Here is a 23,381-nt window from a genome sequence, read left to right as displayed (position 1 = left end):
GACCAAGGGGAAGCAGTCGTAGAAATGTATTTGGAAATCCTGCCTAAATTCATAAGTCGAGATTTGAGCATCAAAGAAATACATATTACTGAGACAAGGTAATATACCTTCTAACTGAAGACACACATTTCTAAAATTAGTCCAATTATAATGGCAAGATTGAGAGTGGACGAGTGAATGAAGAAGGAATCTGTCACTTTACTAGTGAGGCAAAAAGTGACTTTTAAGCACTAGGGACATTTTTGAGGACTTGGAAATAACCTCAAGAGATAAACACCTTTGAGCTTTCCTTTAGAGATGGACATCCAATTTCCCCTCTTCTAAGAGAAAAAAAGTACCTTTTCCCTCAGAAGGATCATGTGCAGTCCCTTTAGTACATAATATACCATTTTCCCAATGAGTAAGAAAAAATATCAGCTTAAGAGAGAACTGTGGATTTTCCTGACTAACATGTATTTACTCTAAAATATGGGAGCACCTTCACAAGAGAAAGGGGTGCTTGCTAGAATATAGCCTTGTGTTTCCTTAGAGGTGGGATTTCAATCCCAAATTTCTGTACTGGGGCACTCTAGCACCAGTCTGTTGTGTAAATTCAGGGCTCTTCTTCTGTCTTTTGCACAGGACTGAACGTTCATGGAGCTTCTCCATCAGGTGAATCTCTTCAAGTTAAACAACAAAAGAAACATTTATTCACAACTCTTGTTCAAGTGTCAGCATGAATTAAGTGTGCAATTATCTCCAGGACACAATATCACTGTATCAAGTGCAGAGACAAGTCTAAACCAATTAATCTTTTTAAGAATGCACTACCTCTAAAAGTGAAGCTAACATTGCTTGATATGCTTTTACCCCATGGAAATGTGCTAAATCTCAGAGGTAGTTGAAGGATCATTGCAATATTACCCAGCAAACAAAAGCACATCACAAATTCTCCTTGTGAAATTTGCCCAGTAAACCTGTCCTCTCTACTTAATTAAAAGTACCTTTCGTGGAAGAAACAGAGGGAAAAGTATCTAACAACTCTAGGCAGTCTGCAGTCAACCATTTAAAAGAGGCTTAAAAACTCCAAGTATGAACCACATCCCACCTGTACAACATACAGATGATTGATGTGATCTTTTTGAAGAGGAGAAAGGGAATGCACTGCAGAAGTGACAGAAAAGAAATCTTCAAATTCCAGTAATGCTCTCCATTTCGTTAAGATAATTAATCTAAAATTATCTTTAGAAAAGAACTGTCCATAGTTATGTGACAGGTACCATAACAAGAGGTAATCCATTCCACCCTGCAGACTCACTGAAAGTAAGTATTTTGACATGATATGAGATTGTACACAGTAAACAATGGGAAACCTTTCTAAATTATTTTTTTCTGAATACTGGAGAACTATTAACTCCTTTTTATCTATAAAGTTCAAAATAGATGAACCACTTTGCCTCACAGACAAGAAAAGTCCCACTATTTAGAAACGCTAAAGCCACAGACAGCAAATTCACTAATCACAGAATCACAGAATCATAGAATATCTCAGGTTGTTTCCTCTTTGATGCTTTGACAAAAAGTTACTCAAATTGGCATTAGAAAGGTGTGGGACAAAGCTGCACCTAACTGCAGGATAGAGGCAGAACTTCTGTGGAAAGGTGACATTTTATTAAAAAAATGAAATTTGAATATATGCTAGGACTTTTATTTTAAAATAAATTTGTAGTAGGTAAATCATACAATTTGTAGTAGGTAAATCATGTGCTTAATCTCTTAAGTACTTTATAAAATTCCTGCAAACATTGGAGAGTTTTCCTGTGGGTGAACGGCAGGACTACAAGAGCTGGAAAGAACAGCTTTAGAAACAGACCCATTACAGCGGCAGCTCCCTGGGACCAAGCAAAGCAGAAAAAACAACTCCTTGCGTTTTTGCTGTCCTGGTTTTTCCCTGATTTACATACTTCCCCTGGTCCACGTGCCCCCCCTCCCTCCCCTCAGAACCCTGCGGTCTCCCCTTCCCACCCCCGATCGTGGATCTTGTTGCGCCGCCCCTCCCCAGACCCTTGTCGGTCGCCGGAACACGATCAGCCCGTATCTCCCATTGGTCAGTGGCTCCCAAGCCACTCCCTCCCCCCGTACCTCGACCCAATCACAGCCCTCCTTCCTGCCCTCACCGAGCCCGTATGAACCGCGCGAGTTTGACATTAAAGGTCTTTCTGCCACGGAACACACCAGGGAAGCTTGGTCTTTTTCTCCCCCTGCCAAATGGGGCAGTGCGGCCGAGCTCCGCTCTGGGGAAACCAGCAGAGAGTTCACACGCAGATCCGTTATTTTCCCTCACATGGTTTTTATTGTTAAGTCTTCTGGAAATTAGTCTGTCAGTGATCACCAGATATAACTTATTGTTAGCATAAGTCAAATGATGAAGTCAATATAAGTTCACAGAAATCAGTGTTAGTGGTACTATATAGGTCAGACCTAATACAATGTAAATAAACATATCTAACCCGTGTCCGTACACTAATATCATCTCTGAAAAAAAAGACTTTTCTTTCTGATCCATATGCAGCAACCACTCTGCGCAGATACGTCTGCTGTCAACTCTGAAGACCAAGAAGTGTGTGTGAATAAATAAAATTTATCATAAAATATGGCCAGAGGTATTTTTCCTTAGTGCTTTTATGCAAATTTTTATTAATCCAGGTGGGTAAATAAGGCAGACAATCAGAAATATCCTTATTTTTTCACAGCAACCTCCATTAAATACTAAATGAACAGTACCTCATTCAAAATATTTGAAATCAAAAACTACTACATTAATAGAAATACCACAGTTGGCATCTCCTTAATAGTAGGACAATATATACTTTAAAAAAAAATTGTGATCAGTCTGCAGAAGTCTTCCAGAAAAAAATCATGCATAAATTCCAGAAAAATCTCATTAAATTAAAATGATACGTTGAAAGAAAAATTTTCAAAACACTTTGAAATTATAGACTGATGGAACAGCAAAAAAATTTATGTAACCTAAAGTCTAACCACTTCACCTATCATTAGCCATTCCATATTAAGATACACCAACACCTTTAGTCTCCTTCTCCAGTTAAATAAACCATTTTTTATGGACTCAGGGACACAATTGGTGTCACCAGGATTGCCTCAAATTACCAAGGAATTAAATCACTGCCAGTAAAAGCAGGGAGTTAATTCCTTCTGCTACATCTAATGAAGAGTTCTGCACTTTGTTTGCTAAAGCCACAATAATCAGAAAAAAAATTTAAAAAATCTTTATTTGTATATATATTTCACTTTGCTGTTTGACCATGCCATAACTCTATCTAAAAAAACCCAGATGTAGCTACAAACATTTTTTTTTTAAATAAAGTTGATTTTGATGAGGCAGATCAGAAACTAATGTGCAGTCTCAAACTCACGGGAGCTGTTACTTGTAGAGGGATGTTCCGTTCAGATCAATATTCTTTTTGTCTTTAAAATTATAGAGTAGGGTTATTTATAATGGCAGGATAATAACTGTGCAGCAGATTTAAAGAGAGCTACATTTATACCAGATGCAGGGAAAAGGAGCTAAGCACTTGGCAATATTAAAAAACACCCTGGTGGTCAGAGGTGTAACAAAAATCATTATTGTAAAATACACGCAGTAATTACAATATAACTATAGGCAACAATTTATATTAAAGAACAGTTGTGACTGTTATAGACTACATGCTGCTAATTACCTTTAATCTTTGAAGAATACTGTGATCTACCGCTTCACCAAAATAAACAGAATTTTATAAATAACAATTCTGGCATGAAAGAATATTCTAGTTTTATGGAACTCTGATTTCCTGGAGTACCTGGAGTGCTGGGTTCAGCTCTGGGATTCTCAGTACAGGAAAGATATGGATCTGTTGGCACAGCCTGGAGGAGATCTACAAAATTATCAGAGAGGTACAACATTTATCCTACAAGGAAAGGCTGAGGGAGCTGTTTTTTTTTTTATTCTGGAGATGAGAAGGTTGAAGGGAGACTTTATTTCAGGGCTTATAAGAGAGTTGGGCACAGACCTTTTAGTACTGACTGTGGCAATAGGAAAAGGGGTGATGATTTTAAGCTAAAAGAGGGCAGATTCTCACTAGATATAAGGAAAAAGCATCTTATGAGGGTGTTGAAACATTGCCACAGGCTACTCAGAGAGGTGGTGGATGCCCCACCCCGGACATATTCAAGGCCAGGTTGGACAGTGCTCTGAGCAACCGGGTTTAGTTAAAGACATCCCTGCTCATTGCAGGGAGTTGGACTAGATGACTGTTAAAGATCCCATCCAATACAAAATATGCTATAATTAAAAGTACAATAAAAGCTTACTAAATTATATTTCTGTCTTCCCTCAGCCACTCCTTCCAATAAGTAGTTGTGCCATGAGATATTAAAGGTGTTTTGCTGGAATGTATTTATAGAATTATGAAATTAACCTATAGTTTTTATAGGTACCTACAAAATGGTGCATAACTGTGAATTCCTAAGATATATTGCATTGACCAGTCAGGGGGATCATATTTAGGCTATTTGAGTGAGCAGCATTCAAATAATAGAGCACTGGAAAGAAATATTCGTATCTTAGAGGTCTAGCCGTTCAAACTCTGACCCACAACCCTCTTATTCTACTAAAAAAAATATTTCCCTGTATTATATTACGTATTGTCTTGCAGGCCAGATGGTTTGGATGTGGGCTCACTAGAACCAGGTTCAGCAGTCACGAAGTTCTGGTGGTTATTAAAATACTATTACTTAGAACATTAAATTTCAGTGCCACAAAAGATGGTAAATAATAGTGCATTTGCCAGTCTAAGGTATAAATTCTAAACCAAGTCATTTGACTAGTAAGACAAAAATTTAAGCAAATTGCTCCTAAATGAATTAATGCAAATGTTCAGGTCTAACTGCTCTTAAGCTTTTGCTACAGGTAAATATGAAATAATAAAGGAATCCATAGAACTGCATTTTAAGAATTTTTGTTGAAAGCAGGGAAGGTGGCCAATGACATCAAGGCTTAACCTCTGTTTTTGCACGTTTGGTTTTTTTATAATTTGATGCATAAATTACAAATGGTTTATTTATTTTTTCCCTAACATCATTATGTCTCCTTCTGTACACATTCTAAATCTCTAACAATCTCATAACAAATTTCATATCAACTGCTAAATGAGTTCTATTCTATGATAACAGAAATAATACTCAGTCTGTATTTTTGGGTAACCATCAAATGTAATGTGTGTGCTTTTAACAGTGTATATATTTGCTCTATCAGCTGCAATAGTCTTTATATTGAATCAATATATCATCAAATAGGATGTATACTACAAATTAATTTTTTTCTTTAACGATTGTTAGGTTACTGTAAGGTATCATCTTTCACCACATTTATCTTTCATGAATTTACATACTGCTAACATTCAGATATTAGTGTTTTTATAAACGAATTTATGTTACTCACATTCTGTGTTTCTAGTTTGTTCTGCATAGGAAATATTGCAAATTGAAATACGTCATAAAAGAAAAGCTTAATGTTGTAAAATACTCAAATAGTTTATGTCAGAAAGTAAGAATTTGCCAAATGAGCCTGAAAAGATTTGTGAAATAGAGATGTAGATGATGAACTGATTTGAATTTCTACTGGTAAATGCTTGACTCAAAATCAAGATGGTTTTTCTTCTCTGATGTAATGAAACACAGTGTCCAGATTTTATTTTATTCAACAGGCCAGAGAAAATAATGATTAGTGTGTGGCAACACAGAGTTTGTTAAATGATAAAGGACAATATGTAAAACAGTATGTTCTATCTTCAGGTAGTGAAGCAAATAAATGTTTTTATAAAAATTGTAGAAAAGGCCACTTGCTACTAAGAAAAATGCAAAATTAAAAGTAATGCTTAACAGGAAATTTTAATTGTGAAACATTTGGAAGGGGACTAGGTTAAAAGTAAATGTAATAATCTTGTTGTCAGGTTTAATAAAGTTTTTTCAATCCTAACTAAATCATGTAAGAAAATCCTGGTTTTTGATTGGGAAAAGTCTGAAGATTAAATCCTGCACTAAGATTAGGGTTCATTCATGCAAACACTAGACATTTTTATGCTAATCCTCATCCTCACACTGACCCAGAAAAACCTGTAAGTACGTTCTTTACCCTGAGAGTGCGCAGATACCCTTTGAAGGTTGAAGAATTATAAGTGTACATACTATTCTGCGAAGATCACTGAGGGATTCGTACAGTGTCCTGGTGCAGAAGACTCTGAGCCTCTGTTGAGGTTCAACACTGGCCAGTATCTGAGTCCTACCAGTCATCGTCACTGGGAAGGGGGAGACCTTCAAAGGGTGGAAGGAAGAAAACTCATGGCTTGAGATAAAAGGCATTTTAACAGCACAAAACTGTGCTTGCAAGTATAATGGCTACTTGGGAAGGCAAACACTTCAACTCTTAATGCCCCCCTTTTGTCCTTCCTCCAGGTTTTATTCCTGAGTACAGAGAATCACAGAATGGTTTGGATTGGAAGGGACCTTCCACAGTCCCAAGTTGCTCCAAACCCCATCCAACCTGGCCTTGAACACTTCCAAGGATGGGGCAGCCACAGCTTCTCTGGACAACCTGTGCCAGGGTCTCACCACCCTCACAGTAAAAAATTTCTTCCTAATATCTAATATAAATCTCCCATCTGTCAGTTTAAAACTGCTACCCCTCTCCCTATAACTACACTCTCTGATAGAGTCCCTCTTTCCTGTAGGCCCTCTTTAAGTACTGAAAGGATACAGGTCTTCCTGGAGCCTTCTCTTCTCCCAGCCAAACACCTCCAGCTCTCCCAGTGTGTCTCCAGAGCAGAGAAGAAGAAAAGATGTTTGCAAGACTGATGTCAAAGTCAAGGACACAAGATGTGTAGACACATTCATTTTACTAGTGGAGCAAACCTAGGGAATCCAGAATAGTAAATTCTTCATTTTCTCTGTTTTTGACACGAGGGTGATACAAATGATTGATTTTTGGTTTGTTATTCATTTAAAACAATAAATCAAGGTGGTGTTTTTAGAGGTACACACAAAAAAAAAAAAGGAGAATTAAACTCATAAAACAGTCATAGACATAACACCCACCTCACATCATATATACAGTCAGTGGTTATATCACTGTTTTTAAATATGGAAAACATGAAATCAAATTATCTATTTGATACACCTGCAATCAGTCCTCAAACTTAGAGTATTCTGTGTTGAATTTCAATAATGCAACCTTATGTCTATAAGATGAAAGCTGTGCTGGTCACACAGCCTTAAGCATGTTCTATTTCACTCAGTCACAAATTATGATTCTTGGGAGAGAAGGAATGGGGTAATATTTGATAATTTCTCAAATGTAGAATGAGATCAGATAACACAGGCCTTTAGCCTAATATAAAATGTTAAAATCTACTTAACTAGATTCTGGTATTGATATTGAAACAGAATTGTTACTACTATGTAGGAATTTAAAATAAGTCAGATTCTGTTATAAAAATCTTTATTTTTCTCTGTTGACTACAAAGAGAATATTGATGACTAACTCTGTGTCCAAATCTATATCACAGACAGTATAGGTGAGTGAAACAAGCCCCAGCCTGGGGACCAGGCTTGTACACAAAGAAATCCCTTCCATTCCTTCCACAAAATAACCTGTTTTCTGAACACATCTTTTATCTGCCCTCCTTATTCAGTGAACAATCAAAAATCCCAGACGTGGTTTCATGTCATGTATAGCCCACTGTGTAATTTTGGTCATTTTCTGCCTGGCAGCAGAAAAATATGAAGACAAGTTCTGTCCTGTTGCTCGCAGCAATTAAATCAGAGCTTTGCTTTCCCGTAAGTCAACAGGACAGGAGGCAGTTTATTATATACATTTTGTTGTAGACATACCAAACCACTTTCTATTCAAACTTTCATGGTGAACCTGCATGATGTTGTTTCACACAAGTTGTTTTACTTACTGTTTAATCTGCAAGGAATGAGTAGAATAAATCAACATATGAAAACAGGACTGCATTTTGTTGCACACATAGCCAATACTAACAAATACTGTGGAGCAACCATAGGCTAGGATTTTATTATCAGCTTATAAACAAAGTAAGGATCAGGTTACTTAAATAAATGTACTGCCTTAGAGCATTCAGATCAGTCAAGTGAATCTATTGAGTATAAATCATAGTATTGTCCTTCTTCAGAGAAACCTTTCTGTGAACTGTGTTGGAATTTTATTGGAAACCTGTATAATATCATGGATCTAACTAAAAGAGATTTTATTTGAGGCTGAGTTTTTTTCAGAAGAGAATAATGGTTAATATATTTAATATCTATAAGTTTCTATAGGCAAAGACCCATATCCCAACCAAACTTTGAAACTTTAGGCACCTATCTCTAAAATTTACTCTCCAAAACCATAATTTCAGGTACCATCTAACACAGATTCTGGCAAATCCAGATTTGATGGGACAATGTTTAACCTACCATTTTTGTGTCTTGGACTTTGTTTTGTTTGGAGAGGTCCAGAACTTACTGTCCTGGACACTATTTGCCCTCAGCCTTCTGAAATATCCTGTTACTGGGGCAAAATAAAAAGGACACTTCAAAATGTAGCTATGGGATCTCTAGGTATTCATAGTGCTGGGATTCTTGAAGAAGAGTTCCTTCTTAAAATATATTGTGATCCTGAGGCTGGGCCCATATTCATATGATGCCTCAGTTTCACTCTGGAAATGGATTTATTTTTCCCCTCAAGGTTTGGGTGATCAAATTCATATTTCCACCCACCACCCTGTAGTTTTGGGTAGCTGAATGACCTCCACCCTTGGTGAAATTTACTCACTCTGCAGAAAGAAAAGATGATCCAGTGGATACCGTCAGGATGGGTGAGAGGTTATCTCTGTAATTATGTTCTTTGAAAATTCATCCTAAAAACAAAAAAAAAAGATGCCAGTCAGAAAAAATTTATACTTTCACAACCACAGGACTGTAGATTATTGCCAAAAATGCAGCTCTGATCTGACCTTGTCTGTGATCACTCACTTCAATTAAGCCATTCCAAATTAATTAATTATGCCATTTACACAGCAACTGTGCCATGAAGGGGCCGTTTAAATTCATCCATCTTCAGGGTGGAAACCAAGGTCATATTCATGGATGAGCATATCTTGATTTTCTGTCATGGTTTGAGATAGCCCCAAAATCCAATCCCCTAACTCCATTCCCCCTCCCACATCTCAACCTAATGTGAGATGGGTTTTTCCAGACAAAACACACCAGACTCAAAGTGGGGGAAAGGGAATATATTACAATGACTGTACAAATAAATACCATATCATATTATACACACGATCACAACTATCTCTACCATGACATATAGTATTTACAGTGGACCAGATCTCTTCTCCCCTCCCAATAAAAGTCCAGGAGGGAAAGAAGGACAGATCCCTTCCAGTCCTTAAGCAGCAGCATCTTCTGAGGCAGCAGTCTGTCTGTCTTCTCCACATGCAGCAGCTGATAACTGGCTTTCTGCCAGCACTCACGAGGGAGGTATTAAAGCCTCTCTCGGCCCCATCGCCTCCAACCGAGGGGTCTTCCATGGGCTTCGTAACCCCAGACAAGGTCGTATCACCACGTCATATCACGAAGACACAGGGGGGTCTTCGTGACGGTCTGGTATCTCCAGGAGACTCAGCTCCTTGCAGGGCCTCTGTGCCCTGTCTCTCAGGCTGCCACCGTGGCAGCAGTGCAAGGGGGGGAGCCAAGGTCAACTCCCCCCGCATTCCTCTGGCCGTCCCGGTCCAGCTCCGGGACGCTCTGAGCTTCTCAACCCCTCTCTCACTCCAGTGCTGCATGTCTAAAACTCTTCTCCTTAATAGGAGTCCATTTCCCTCTCTTCTCAGAGGGATCTCAAAGGAGTTTTGGGGGGCTGGTACAGTCTTACCCCCAGAACTCTGTCTCTCAGGCTGCTGGCTCTCTTTTTCCCGGCTCTCCTTCCAGGAGTCCTTTCCCTGGTGCTGCATGTTGCTTCTGCTGCTCCTTCAGTTCAGGTGTTATCTGCCCTGGCTCTCTGCCACCGTTTCTCTGGTGCTTGCCGGCTGCTGCTCTGCGCCCATGGAGAAAACATCTCCCGGCATAACCACAGGCACCTAGCCCAGCTTTATGCTGCTCCAGGTCCCCGCAGCCCCTCAGCCAGGGGGGAGCCCCTTCCTCGTGGCTCACAACATGGCCACCTCTCCAACAACAACACAACTACAACTCATCTCTTCCGGTGAGCTTGTGATATGTTTACATTTCTGCAGGAGCGCCCATTGGGCAGAACTTCAAAACTTCCAGGGGTTTCCACCCCTTGGGGTGTACCACTTAATTTAGCCTCTGGGGGAAAACAAGATTCAAACCACGACATTTTCTAACTTGTCTTTGATAGGGATTTAAAGTACACCACATATGTTCTTAGACACTCCCTTCAATTAGTACTCATAAAAAAGAACTCCACTTCTTGATGACTGTCAGATGACAACAATATTTTTGTTAATAAAATAAAAATCACATGAATAAAAAGCCCTTTGAGTTATCAAGGCACAAGAAATCATCTATTGTAAGAAACAAATAAAATTCACACTTTCAAGGTGAAATATCTAAAATAATTTTTGCTGTTGAAAACAAAGGCCATTTTTCAGGCTGTTCAGCAAATGAGTTAAAAAAACTGGCTGAAGGGATCTGAAATGCCTGGAAACTGTCTATTTTTCTAAAGTGCTAAACAACTTTGGCTTGGTTTTTTTCTGGTGCTACAAAGGAGCTGACCACACTGTGAATAAAATCGGCACTAGCAAAGTCTTCTAAAGGAATTTATCTCATTCTTCCTTCCTTTCATTTTTTTTAAGAAAAGGTTACTATGCAGCTCAGATGAATAAAGTTAAATCCCAAGATACGACATTGTTTCAATGTCCCCATTAATTTAACTCAGTAAGGCATTCAACACAGGAATATGTTCAATTTAATTCTTTTATAGATCTTTACATCCCTCAAAATGCTAGTTTGTGGGGGCTTTTTTCTTTTTTCAAAGCACTGTGAATGTCTTTGTAAACATAAATTGAGGTAGTAGATGTACACACCAAAGTTTCTTTGCAATTTTCATAGTCTGGGGTTTTTTTAAGTCTCAGGTTGTTATACTGAATAAGAGTATTTAAGGTCATGTGATATTAGTGATTTGTTGAAAAATATTAGTTGCAAAAATATTTTTTGATTTTGTCTTTTGTTTAAAGTTGGCAGATAATTCCAGAGAGAATTTAGCTAGCCCAATGAATTCTTTCACAAACTAGTCAGCTTCTTTTGAAAACAGCTGAACAATTTTCTTTCACTATTTTTATCACAAAAATAAATAAATAAACAACAAAAAACAACAGAAGACCCCCATAGACAATAAAGCAACTGAATTATTTCAGTTATTAAAGGCCTGTGAAGGAAACACATCTTCATAAATTGAAGATTGGTAGAAAACTTCAAATAACAAATAGAACAAATTCAAGTAAACTACAGCCTGGAAAGAGTAAATTTGATTTTTTTTTTATATGTATTTCATTATTATAAGAAAGAAGAGCCTATCAAGCCCACACAACTGGTTAAAGAAATTTTACACTCTTTTACTTTCACTGAAAAAATTTTATTCTTGAGTCGTTATTGTTCATATATTCTCTGATGTAGTTTATAGAGAGGACAAAATATTAATATAGGGGACAGCAAAGGTAACAGAAATTCGCTGGATTTTAGACTATGTGCCTTACAAATGCGGCCTTAATAGTTATACTTAGGCCTCTTGCATTTTTTTAACAATACAATTGATTAATCACTTCCAGAAAGTTACATTCCAGCAGGAGAAAGTATTATGTTTACAAGGATAAGTCACAGTTAGTGAGATTAAATATTTAGAAAATTACATTCTTCGTTTATTATTTCTGTGAAAAATTTTGCTTGCTAAATAAAGGCCTTCTGCATTAATCTTTTCTTTCACTAAGTAAGTTTAAGTAACATGGACAGAGTTAATAATTTGGATATTCCAGGTCCGTTACTCAAGTTAGCTCAACCAAAGCCTAAGATGTATGTGCAGACACATCCTGAGTGTGAAGTCAGAGAGGCTGCAGGGTTCATAATTCTACATATAAACAATTAAATTCCCAAAATGGCAAAATCTTCTAAGATAAATTCTTCTAAGATTGAATTTTCAGATTAATATTGGGGGAAAAAAAGAAGACACATAAAAGCCTACTACTGCAATGAGGATAGAAACACATTAGGACACAGAAAGAAGGAATCTTTCAACCATAAAAACAGTACTTTATGACTTGCAATTATTCTTACATGACATGAACAGTCAAACATTCATTTATTTGCTATTTTTTGTCTGATTTTTTTTTCCATGAACGGTACAGCTGTGGATGTTTCGGTTTGCAACATGGATTGCAGAGAGTATTTGACTTCCATTACTGACAGCAGTTATCTCAAATTCTAGTTTGCTGTGGAAATAGAGGGGACTATAAATTCATTTTTATAAACTTTCTGAGTCAGTTCCTTAATATTCTCTTTCAATTACCTTCTCAGAGATATTTTTTTTTAATAATTGCAAACAGGATGGTGACAGATAAAGATCTTTAGAAGCTATTTTAATTTTAAAATAGAAGTGGTACATTTTTCAATAGCTGTGTTTTCTCTTACAATGAATGACAATGGCTATATATATAATGAGTTTTTCCTACAGTTTAAGCTGTTGAATGACTCTAGACTGCTTCACTAATTTGAATAGACTTTTTCTAGATAATTAATCTTACATGAATCAGATTAGAAAGAATAAGAGAAGCATTGCACTGAATAAGAGAAGCATTGCACCCAAATCACCTCCAATTAATAGCAAGTAAAATAAATGGATTGTAATACCACATTATTGCAGCAACCAGTGAGGAACATTAAATAAATAAATATACTGCATAACCAATGTAAAGATGTGAAAAAAACTGATGACTTTTGACATCTCAACGTGTAATTAAATAATAATATTTTCTAACTATTAAGTTATTTGGCCCCATTAAAGAAACGTGTTGCTCTCAAGAACAAAAGGAGATTTGAGATACACACACACACACACACACATACACATATATATACACGCACGTAACTCTTCAGATCTGCTAAGAACAATCTCCCCTTCTTAAGTTTAGTGTATAGTGAAGAGGAAAAGGAGTAAAAACACTTACCAAAACTATGCCCAAGAAACTGCAGCTGTGAATCACAGAAGAATTCATCTGCAGTAAGAAACAGAGTCATCATGAAGTTATGGAGTTTAATATACCCAATTTGTCTCAATTTGCAGACCAAAACTACTCATTTTATTGACTTTACAGAGGGAAAGTAAGATAGTAGTGCTGCAAATAGAGAATTTTTTTGCTTATGCTCCTTTAACAAACTTGATCTTTGTTTTCTCTTCTCCTAAAAAATTCAAATGACAACTTGTGGAAACACTGAGGAATTTAATGCAGAAATTGGGACAGGCAGCACAGTAATAAAAAACTGTGTCACTTCTTTTGCAAACAAGATTATATATTAGGACAAGTAGAAATCAATATTTCTCTATTTCTCTATCAGCAAAACCTGTTCTCTCTGAAGAAGTATGTTGTGGCCAGAGATAAATTAAGAGGTCAGAATCCTGTGAAGAGGATTGTAAGTCAAAGACTGATTATTTTCATATAAAGTCCAAATTTACAGAGCAGTGAAGTGCAGCAGGACATCCTGCAGAACAGAGTGTTTATGTATGTGACTTCAGAGAACATATGGACACCACTGCTTCACTCTAATAGAGAAATAATTTTTATACTGCCTCAATATAAATAAATTATATTGTAAATATGAACTGTATAGGGCACAACCTTACTCAGGCACTGGTACATGATTGACCACAGAACACAGCTCTTATCACTCTGCCCCGATGCCAGACATGATTTTTGAGGCATCTCTTGTCCAGGGCCAGAGTGTAAGATTTCAGGGTAGAATGAAACATACAACAAGAAGAAATCTAAACCCACCTTTTTCTGTATCCAACCTCTGTAATAAAAAATTTCCATACACCGTAGAAAATACAGTTTTGTCAGACAGTCAACATAGCTTTTCTTTCGAAGTCTAAATAATTATACAGCAGCAGCAAGGATATTTTACCCCATACAGTAACATTCAGTCCCAGAAATTGTATCTCTTAGAAATGAAACTCAGGTTTTCCAAGTATGCACTGGGTTTGGGAATATCAAAACTGTGTCCAAAACTTCAAGACTGGGAGTTGTCCAGGTTTCTGTCAATAGTCTTTGCTACCTTAGATATGTAATAGAAAACTAAGAGCTTTAAATTGAAACTGTCATGCTTGTTCAGTGAATTAGTGTGGGTAAAAGAGCAAAGAACTCAGAACTTCATTATAAGCACTATGCCTAATGTGGAATGACTGTTCTTCCAGCCCTAGATTATTTCCTCCTTAATAAACAGAATTGTTTCTTCATTATAATGTTTCCAAAATGAGACCTCAGTCCTTTAACTTTGATTCTCAGAGCAGGGAGTTATTTCCCCTTAACTAAGAATACTGTGAATAAAAGTGTGACTTCTGCAAGCCTATCCTACAGGAATAAAATTTGAAGTTCATGTAAGCCATTCCACACAAAACTGTGTTAGAGAACTGACAGCATGCTTCAATAAGCTTTGAAAAAAGTCACAAGGAAAAGTAAACACAATAAATTATTTTGGGACAATACAAGGCACCAATCTCAAAGTAATATCAGTAAAAATGAGGCTATATCAAGGGAAAATAAGTTCTTTAAGAATACTCCCCCCTTTTTGTTCTTTCCTTCCTTCCTGCTCCCCCTCCCCCCTTTTTTCCCTGGGAGCAATTTAAAGATTTCATTGTGTGCCATTTTTCCATGAAACAGTAAATTATGTTCTGAGTGAACTCAAGTTTCAAGGCAAGGGAAATGTGCACATTTTAAATGAGACAACTTAAAATTTGTCTGTAATACTATCTTGTGTTATTGCTTATTGCAGCTGAGTCTAAAATTTAGGTTTCTTGAAAGAATAAAGACTAATATGAAGAATAATAACTAATAGTAACTAATCCAGAATATCTGTTAATATCTCCATGTTAATATGTCTGCTACTCTCTGACACATAATACAGTGATTACCAACTTGCTGTCTTTAGACCCCCCCAGAGTCCTCCTCATTGCTTCAGAAGTATATGAAAGTATATAAAAACTTACAAGGGAAGCTAGAAGATAGCTATGCATCTATATAAAAAAACCAAGAGATTCAGAAACTGCTAGAGGTTTAAAACTGTACCAAAACAGTTGAAATTGCCTAAAACTCTTGAGTTTTACATAGTTTTCCTCATTTCTGTTTGCATAACTTGACATTATTGGTCTAGTATTTTATAGCTACAAATGTTTGACTGCTCCTTTGAAGGATTTTTTTGTCTGTTACGACTGTGGAATATCAGGGTTTATTTGAAGTCACCACATATACTGTGATTTAAATTCTCAGCTTAACCTTATTGATAATTTTGTTGTGTAGTTAAGTTCATTACAGAGAACTGAATCTTCAATTCAAACTCTGCCTGACCTGTACACTCTCCTTGTCTTTAAATAATGCCATGAGTTACTAAGGAGCAAACTCCTTATCTTCCGAGACACATGTGGAATAATTAATTCAGCACTGTCAGTAAAGCCCAGGTTAAGTGTGAGGAAATGATAAAATGAAGCACAGAAAACATACTTTTCTATCATACCACTTTGATAAGTAATCCATAAAATAACAAATATGAGATCCTGTAAGGCTTGTGTGGAAGCACAGAATCACAAAATTATTAACATTGGAAAAGACCTTCAAGGTCATTGTGTCCAACAGTTAATCCAGCACCACTGTGTTTACCTCTAAACTGTGACCCCAAGTGCCATATCCACATGGGTTTTGAACACTTTTGGGGATGGCAATTCCACCACTTCCCTGGGCAGCCTGGGCAGCCTGTTCCATTGCCTGACCACCCTTTTAGGGAAGCAATTTGTCCTAGTATCCAGTCTAAACCTCTCCTGGTGCAACTTCCCCAGAACATACTGAGACAAAGCTGAAGGTGTATCACAGTGGTCAAGTTCTTTTGCCTGTGCTGATCACAGTGGTCTCAAGAGAATTGTGGATATCCAGCTCAGGATATTTGAAAAACTTTTCAGTTAAAACTGAGAGTCATGAATCTGTTAATCAAAGTATCTGTGCATGTACGTTATTGCCCCAGACTGACTTTGCTGCCTGCAAGGATGTGTAGCTACAGCAAAAACTTCCACCATACAGCTGCAGGACTAGTTTACTTTGTTCTAGTTTGCTTTGGCTGAATAGCAAGCACCCAATTTGTTATGATTTCTAGGATTCCAGGGCAATTTGAGTTTCCAATTCGGGCATGCTGTGTAATCAAAGCAATCCACTTGCTGCATGTAGCATCAGTAGCATGATGGATAGGGGTCACCTTTCCTTTGAACATCCAGCTCAGCACCAGTAGTTGGGGTGCTAGGAGGAGTTGTGTTTCTGTGCCAATCACCTCTGAGGCTGCTTGTATTCCTCCATAAGCCACTAGGATTTTCTTCTCTGTGGAGGTGTAGTTGGCTTCAGATCCTCTGTAGCTTTGGCTCCAGAAACCGAGTGGTTGGCCTCGGGTCTTACCAGGCACTTTTTGCCAAAGGCTCCAGGAGGGACCATTATCCCCAGCTGCAGAATAAAGCACATTTTTCATATTTGGTTCTGTCCTGACTGGTCTAAGGGCCACGGTGTATGCAATCTCCTGTTTAATCTGTTTAAAGGTTTGCTCTTGTTCAGGATCCCATTGGAAATCATTCTTCTTACTGGTCACTAAGTAAAGAGGGCTCATGATTTGACTGTATTCAGGAATATGCATTCTCCAAAAACCTATGACCCCCATGAACGCTTGTGTTTCCTTCTTGTTAGTTGGTGGAGCCATCGCTATGATCTTGTTGATGACTTCCATTGGAATTTGACAGCGTCCATCTTTCCATTTCACCTCTAAAAATTAGATCTCTTTGACAGGTCCCTTGACTTTACTCATTTTGGTGGTGAAACCAGCTTTGAGGAGAATCTGGATAATTTCCTTTTCCTTTTTCAAAAATTTCCTCTGCTGTGTCCCCCAATACAATAATGTCATCAATATATTATATGTGTTCTGGAGCCTCACCCTTCTCTAGTGTAGCCTGAATCAGTCCATGGCAAATAGTGGGACTGTGTTTCCACCCGTGGGTCAGACCGTTCCAGGTGCACTGCACGCCCCTTCACGTGAAAGTGAACTGTGGCCTGCACTCTGCTGCTAAAGGGATGGAGAAGAATGCGTTTGCAGTATCAGTGGTGGCTTACCGTTTCTCTGCCTTGGACTCCAGTTCGTACTGGAGCTCCAACATGTCTGGCACACGGCACTCAACATGGGGAGACTTCATTCAAGCCATGAGAGTCCGCAGGCAGCCTCCATCCTCCATCAGACTTACATACAGGCCAGATGGGGCTATTGAAAGGTGAGTGAGTCTTACTGACCACCCCTTGACTCTCCAGCTCTTGGATCATTTTATGGATGGGGATCTTGATTTGTTTGATACTGTCATCTATGCACTATTGTAGTGGCCATTGGCACTTGTTGATCTTTGACTTGTAACAATCCCACAATGGAAGGATTTCTGATAGGCCAGGTAGGGTAGATAATTGTCTAAATTTCTCTGTAGCCACTGTGGCTACACCAAAAGCCCATCGATACCCCTTTGGGTCTTTGAAGTATCGTCTCCTGAGGTAATCAATGCCAAGGATGCAAGGGGCCTCTGGACCAGTCACAATGGGGTGCTTTTCCCATTTGTCTCCTTTTAAACTCACTTCAGCCTCTAGCACTGATAATTCTTCATGTCCCCCTGTCACCCCAGAAATCCAAATGAGCTCTGTGCTTTTATGCCCTGATGGCATCAAGGTGCACTGTGCACCAGTGTCTACTAAAGCTTTATATCATTGCGGATCCGATGTGGCAGGCCATCAAACCCACACAGTCCAGTAAACCCTATCATCCCTTTCCTTCTCCTGGCCAAAGGTAGGGCCCCTCTATTGTTCTTGATCAGAGTATTCGCTGTCTGATCCTTCATTGCCCAGTTAGAGGTTCCCTCACTGGGATCACAAGAATTGTCTTTGGTCTTTCTGCTTCTCAAAGGTCGCTGATCTCTTTCCAGGGCCTCTACAGCAACTCTGTGGACAGCCTTCTTACTAAGTTTCTTCCCTCTCAATTCTTGTACCCGGGCTTCAAGTTTATAGGTAGGTTCACCATCCCACTTCTTTGTGTATTCCCCTTGGTCACGCAGAAAGAACCATAGCTCACTATGTGGCCTGCTCCTGGGGTTTTCTTTCCTCCTGAGTTGGGCAGGAGGAGACCGAGACTGAGACCAGTTTCTTAGGCTGTTTTTGCGGCGATTCTCACATTCGGGGCATTCATGAGGCCTCTCCATCCTCTCCCTAGTGTGTGTTCATTGGTGTCAGACATGGGAGCTTTCTCTGAAATCTAACTTGCTAGCCAAGAGAGTGAGGAAGCTTCCACACCTTCTGCTATACTCCGTATGCAGGCACAGATCGTATCCACATTTGGTTCATTCATTCTTGGATGATATAGTGTTATCAGACAATTAACATATGATGCAGGGGCACCTTGAATTACTTTTCTCCACAAGGGTAGCATGCAAGGAACACGCTCTGGATTTTGGTAGCAGGGGTTATCTGGGTCACTGTAAATCATTTCCAGCATGGCTAGTTCCTGAAGGTATTGGATGCCTTCCTCTGCAGTAGTCCATCTTCTTGGAGAGCTCATTAGATCTTCTTTAAATGGGTACCTTTCTCTCACAGCAAAGAGGATCTGGGTCCAAAGACTGCAAATAAATCTCTCCCTTCCAATTTCCAGTTCAATTTCACAATCTCTGGCAATAGATCCTAGTTGCTGTGCTTCATGACCTTCTAACAGGTGACTTCTAGCCCCATAACCCAGCGTCGGAGTAGCCAGGTAAGAATTCGTTCCCCAGGTTGGTGGCTATAATCTCTCTGCAGTTCCCAAAGTTCTGATGGGGTCAGGGACCAGGTAACTTTGCTCTTCTGTCTAGTTTCCTCTCTGCTTCTCTCACATGGAAGTGGAGGTGGAAGCACCGACTATTTGTCCTGTCTCCCTTTCTTCTCTTGGAGGTGCGAGTGGGGTAGATCCTTCTCCTTCTTCCTCCCTTACTAATCGCAGAGGTAGGCCTGTAGGTCTTGCAGATCTCCTTATCCATGACTTCCTTTTCACTACAGGGGCAATAGTGACTTCAGATGTCATGGTTTGGGTCCTTGTCTCAGTCATAGTGTTTTTAGAATATTGAACAGCAGCTTGGTAGGCACAGGCTAGGCCCCAGTATAGGGTGAGAAGTCACTGGTTTTGATTGGGGTAGGCAAGGCATCCTTCCATCAAATGACATGTCAGTTTGTTGCGGTTGTATAATTGTGCTGGTGTGAAGTCCCAAGCAAGAGGGGGTGTTAGACGCCCTAAGAACCTGCCTAAATTCATCCACATCCTTTGCCATCCAGGAACTGGCCCCTTTAGAGAACATCCTAGTAAAAATTCTCTCTCAAAGTTGGTTGTGTCCTGGCACAAGGCAACAAAATCAACACTACCTTCCCCACTGCCCATAATGTTTTAAGAGCATTGGTTAAAAGCAGTAATAAAGCCAAACAACTCAGGTATGGATTAGTAAGGATTGCGGGTGCTTTCATTACCAGGCCATCTATGTCAAAATCAAGAAGAGAAATAAGGTTGATTTCTTTCCCTTCTGTGTTTTTTTTCCACACCCTATCAGAACTGTTAGTAAAATTACAGGTGTCCCCACAAGAACTGGGCGAATTGCCATGTTTTTATTATATGTTCCTGGCTTAGTATAAACAAACAGATAAGTGAGGCAGTTGTTTTTATAAACAATGCATCTTGGCGGTTTTCCCGGCCAATGCACCAAAAACTGTTCTAGTTTACTTTGGCTGAATACCAGGCACCCACTGGGCCTGCACCCGAGTTCCCGCAGAGGAAAGGGGATGGGAGAAGGAGAGAGGGAAGGAAAAAAAAAACCTATGAGAAGTCAAAACTGCTAAGAAAGATTATTTATATTACACAAAGATAGGAAACACTATAGGCAGTATGTATACAAAAAAAAAAGGTAAAACCAAACAAAGATACTTCCCAAACAACTGACGCTTTCTTCCCAAAACCACAATGCTCGGCAACTGGAAAAGAAGAGAGGGATCTCTTCCTTCCCGGCTGTTTAAATAGCTAGGCTGACATAACATCACATTGAATATCCTGTTCCTCCTGGGAAAAGGAAGTGCCATTTGAGTACACAAACCCATTTTAGATATTTGAAAAGCTTTTCAGTTAAAACTGAGAGCCATGAGTCTGCTAATCAAAGTATCTGTGCATGTACATTATTGCCCCAGACTGACTTTGCTGCCTGCAAGGATGCGTAGCTACAGCAAAAACTTCCACCATACAGCTGTAGGACTCATACCCAGGTCCAGTTCCATGCCTATGATAACCTCCTGGAAATCACTTTGTTGTAAAAAATTAAAAAATAAATAGCAAGAAGCTCACTACACTGAGCCTGCAAATGTCCTTTGGAGTAATTAATTAATGAGCATAAGGTGGACTCAGATAAGATATCATTGAAAGCAGTGGCAGCCAGGTGATGGTAATGCAGAGTAACCACTTAATTCAGTTTTGTCCTTTGTCAAACCTTGTAGCTGTTTGTAACATCAATAAGCCAGTTCTATGCATCTTCTGTATTTATAAGTAATTGTTGTGGTCCAGCCCCAGACAGCCATCAGGCCCCACACTCATTTCCCCACCACTGGGATGGATCTGAGAGAGAATTGGAAGGGTAAAAGCTGGTAAACTCATGGGTTGAGATAAAGAGAGTTTTATAGGGAAACACAAGCACACAAGCTTTTTTTTTCCAAGTCATGCTTTCTTTCTGTGCTGTAGTCTCGATCACAGAATGTGCCCTTCTCATTTTAATTTGCTCTGTAAATAACTTTACACAGTCATAATAAAAAAAAGGAACAGGCAGTTTGGGAAACACAAATAATTGTTTTATATTTCAGAGCCTTTGCTGGTGCAATCTTACTGCCTCAAAAATTAACCAAGCAGGAAAAATTACACAGATAAAATTATGTGTCTGAAGAGACTCAGAAATTTTAATAATTTTACTACATTTTATTTTAAGACATTTATTCTGGATGACTTAGGATGGGTGATTAAAAATCAGTGCCAAATTTTGCTCTCCTAGTTTCTAAGTTATACAGCAGGTGGTGGAGATGGAAAGGAATAAGGAGAAAAATATTCTACATGAAATGTAGTGTAAGTTTTGTGTGCTTATGAAATTAATTGGTGGAATTTTCTGCAAGAGTATGGTAGCAAATATAGGCAATACTTTAGTAGTATTTCTTCAGCACTTTCGTAAAAAATCAACATGGGTATAGATCCATGCCCTTGTTTTTTAACCTTTTGCAGTTTTACCTTTATTCTAGAAGTATCTAAAAAGTGTTTACCATTGTGCCTTGAATAGGAGAGTAAGAAAAGGGTGACGAGACAAGTATGTTTGACAAACAACTCAGCTTTGAAAGAGAAAATGGTGAGCATTAGATCTTATTATTGATTCTCTGACATTCCTAAGGTGGTTTCTTCTAAGAATGGGACCCAGAGGCACTAAAGTGGCATCTGAAACACAGCAAACAGTGTAGTCCCATCTCAGAAGTGAAATACCAGCAAAAAGAAACCTGTAACAGTTACAAACAGTTCTCAGAACCCACTGGACAGTGCAATTACCTTGTGCACAAGATGGCTAGAAACAACATTTAGCAGGTCACTTTTGCACAGCCTTTGTAAATTTTTTACACTGTTATTTGCTTCACCTCATTTAAGTTATATCATCCTGATGTAATTCCCCCAGATGTTCCATTTATATAAGCAATGAGTGATGATTGCTAGACAAAAACACACTTTTGATAGAATTACATTTAGAAATATACTGAAGTAGTTAGAATTCACTTTCCCTGTGCAGCATGATTGTAATGACATTAGCATAGCTCACACAGTGGTAAATTAACAGCTAATTATATTTATCCTGAAACTTTTAGGACAGTTTTCTGGATCCATCAAAAGACCTATATGGTATTCCTGATTTACTACTGCTGAATAGAATCTATGCTTATTTTAAGGCTTTTTCCATCTATTTATAAGTTCTTCCCACTGTCTTAAGCTGGAAAAGAAATACAGAAGATCCAGCTAACAAGGTACAACAAGTTAAAAACACACAAAAATCTATGCTAATTAAAAAATATTATTTCCAAAATGGGTAAGTCTCTCCTTGGAAGTGCTAATTGGAAATGAAAAAAAGATACTTAGTTTCAAAAAAATAGACTGAGTTGACATTGTTATGTTAATTTATCCAATTAAAAATGGTCAAATATGCATTCATGGGGCTTCAGGTTAACAAGTAGGGGTTGTATTTCACAGTCAATTAGGAACTTACTGTCTGGGTTCAGGGTTACTTTATGCAGGTTTTGTTAATAAATGTCTATCAACTAAAATTGAATTTACTTCTGAGGCTGCTTTCCTTGGCTAAACTGGGAAAAAAAAATATTAGTCTGTTAGTAACATAATTGCTCTAATTTACCACAAAACCAAGACTAATATAATAGCAAACACAATGGCACTGCTGTACAGTGACTCTCATTCTTATCTCTATTATATTAAAAATATTTAGTTTAGAGAGAACAGAGTTTCTTACTATTACCAGGGGAAGCTGCTTGAAAAGTGGAACACTTTTGTCCTTTATTCTCTCCTAAGGCTTTTTTACTTTGGACAACTTAATTCATAGTCTTTAAAAATAAAAATAAAACTCACACATATGAGCAAGGTAAACTCCCAATAGCCACCTTTACTAAATAAATACAGTATGGAACATTTCCTAATAGAAGTCCTCAGATGATGGATTTTGAAGGCTCCTGAAACAAAATAAATTGGGACTTAGCAAGAAATTTGCAACTGAATAGGGGGTTCTATTTTACATCATGTGGTTAATGACAGTTTCTGAATCATTTCTTACTTCTTTAAAATGTAGTCGCTGGAGTTCAGAAAATATTCAACAATGAAAGGCTGAGAGCTGATTATGGCAATTTCTGTCCCATCTGTAATTGATTTCACAAGTAAACAAAAATTCCCACTCCACAGGGGAT

The sequence above is a fragment of the Manacus vitellinus genome, unplaced genomic scaffold (genome assembly GCF_001715985.3).
Source record: "Manacus vitellinus isolate BGI_N305 unplaced genomic scaffold, ASM171598v3 scaffold_23_pilon, whole genome shotgun sequence".
In the NCBI taxonomy this organism is placed as follows: domain Eukaryota; kingdom Metazoa; phylum Chordata; class Aves; order Passeriformes; family Pipridae; genus Manacus; species Manacus vitellinus.
The sequence above is the reverse complement of the archived record's forward strand: the minus strand, read 5'-3'. Positions refer to the sequence as shown.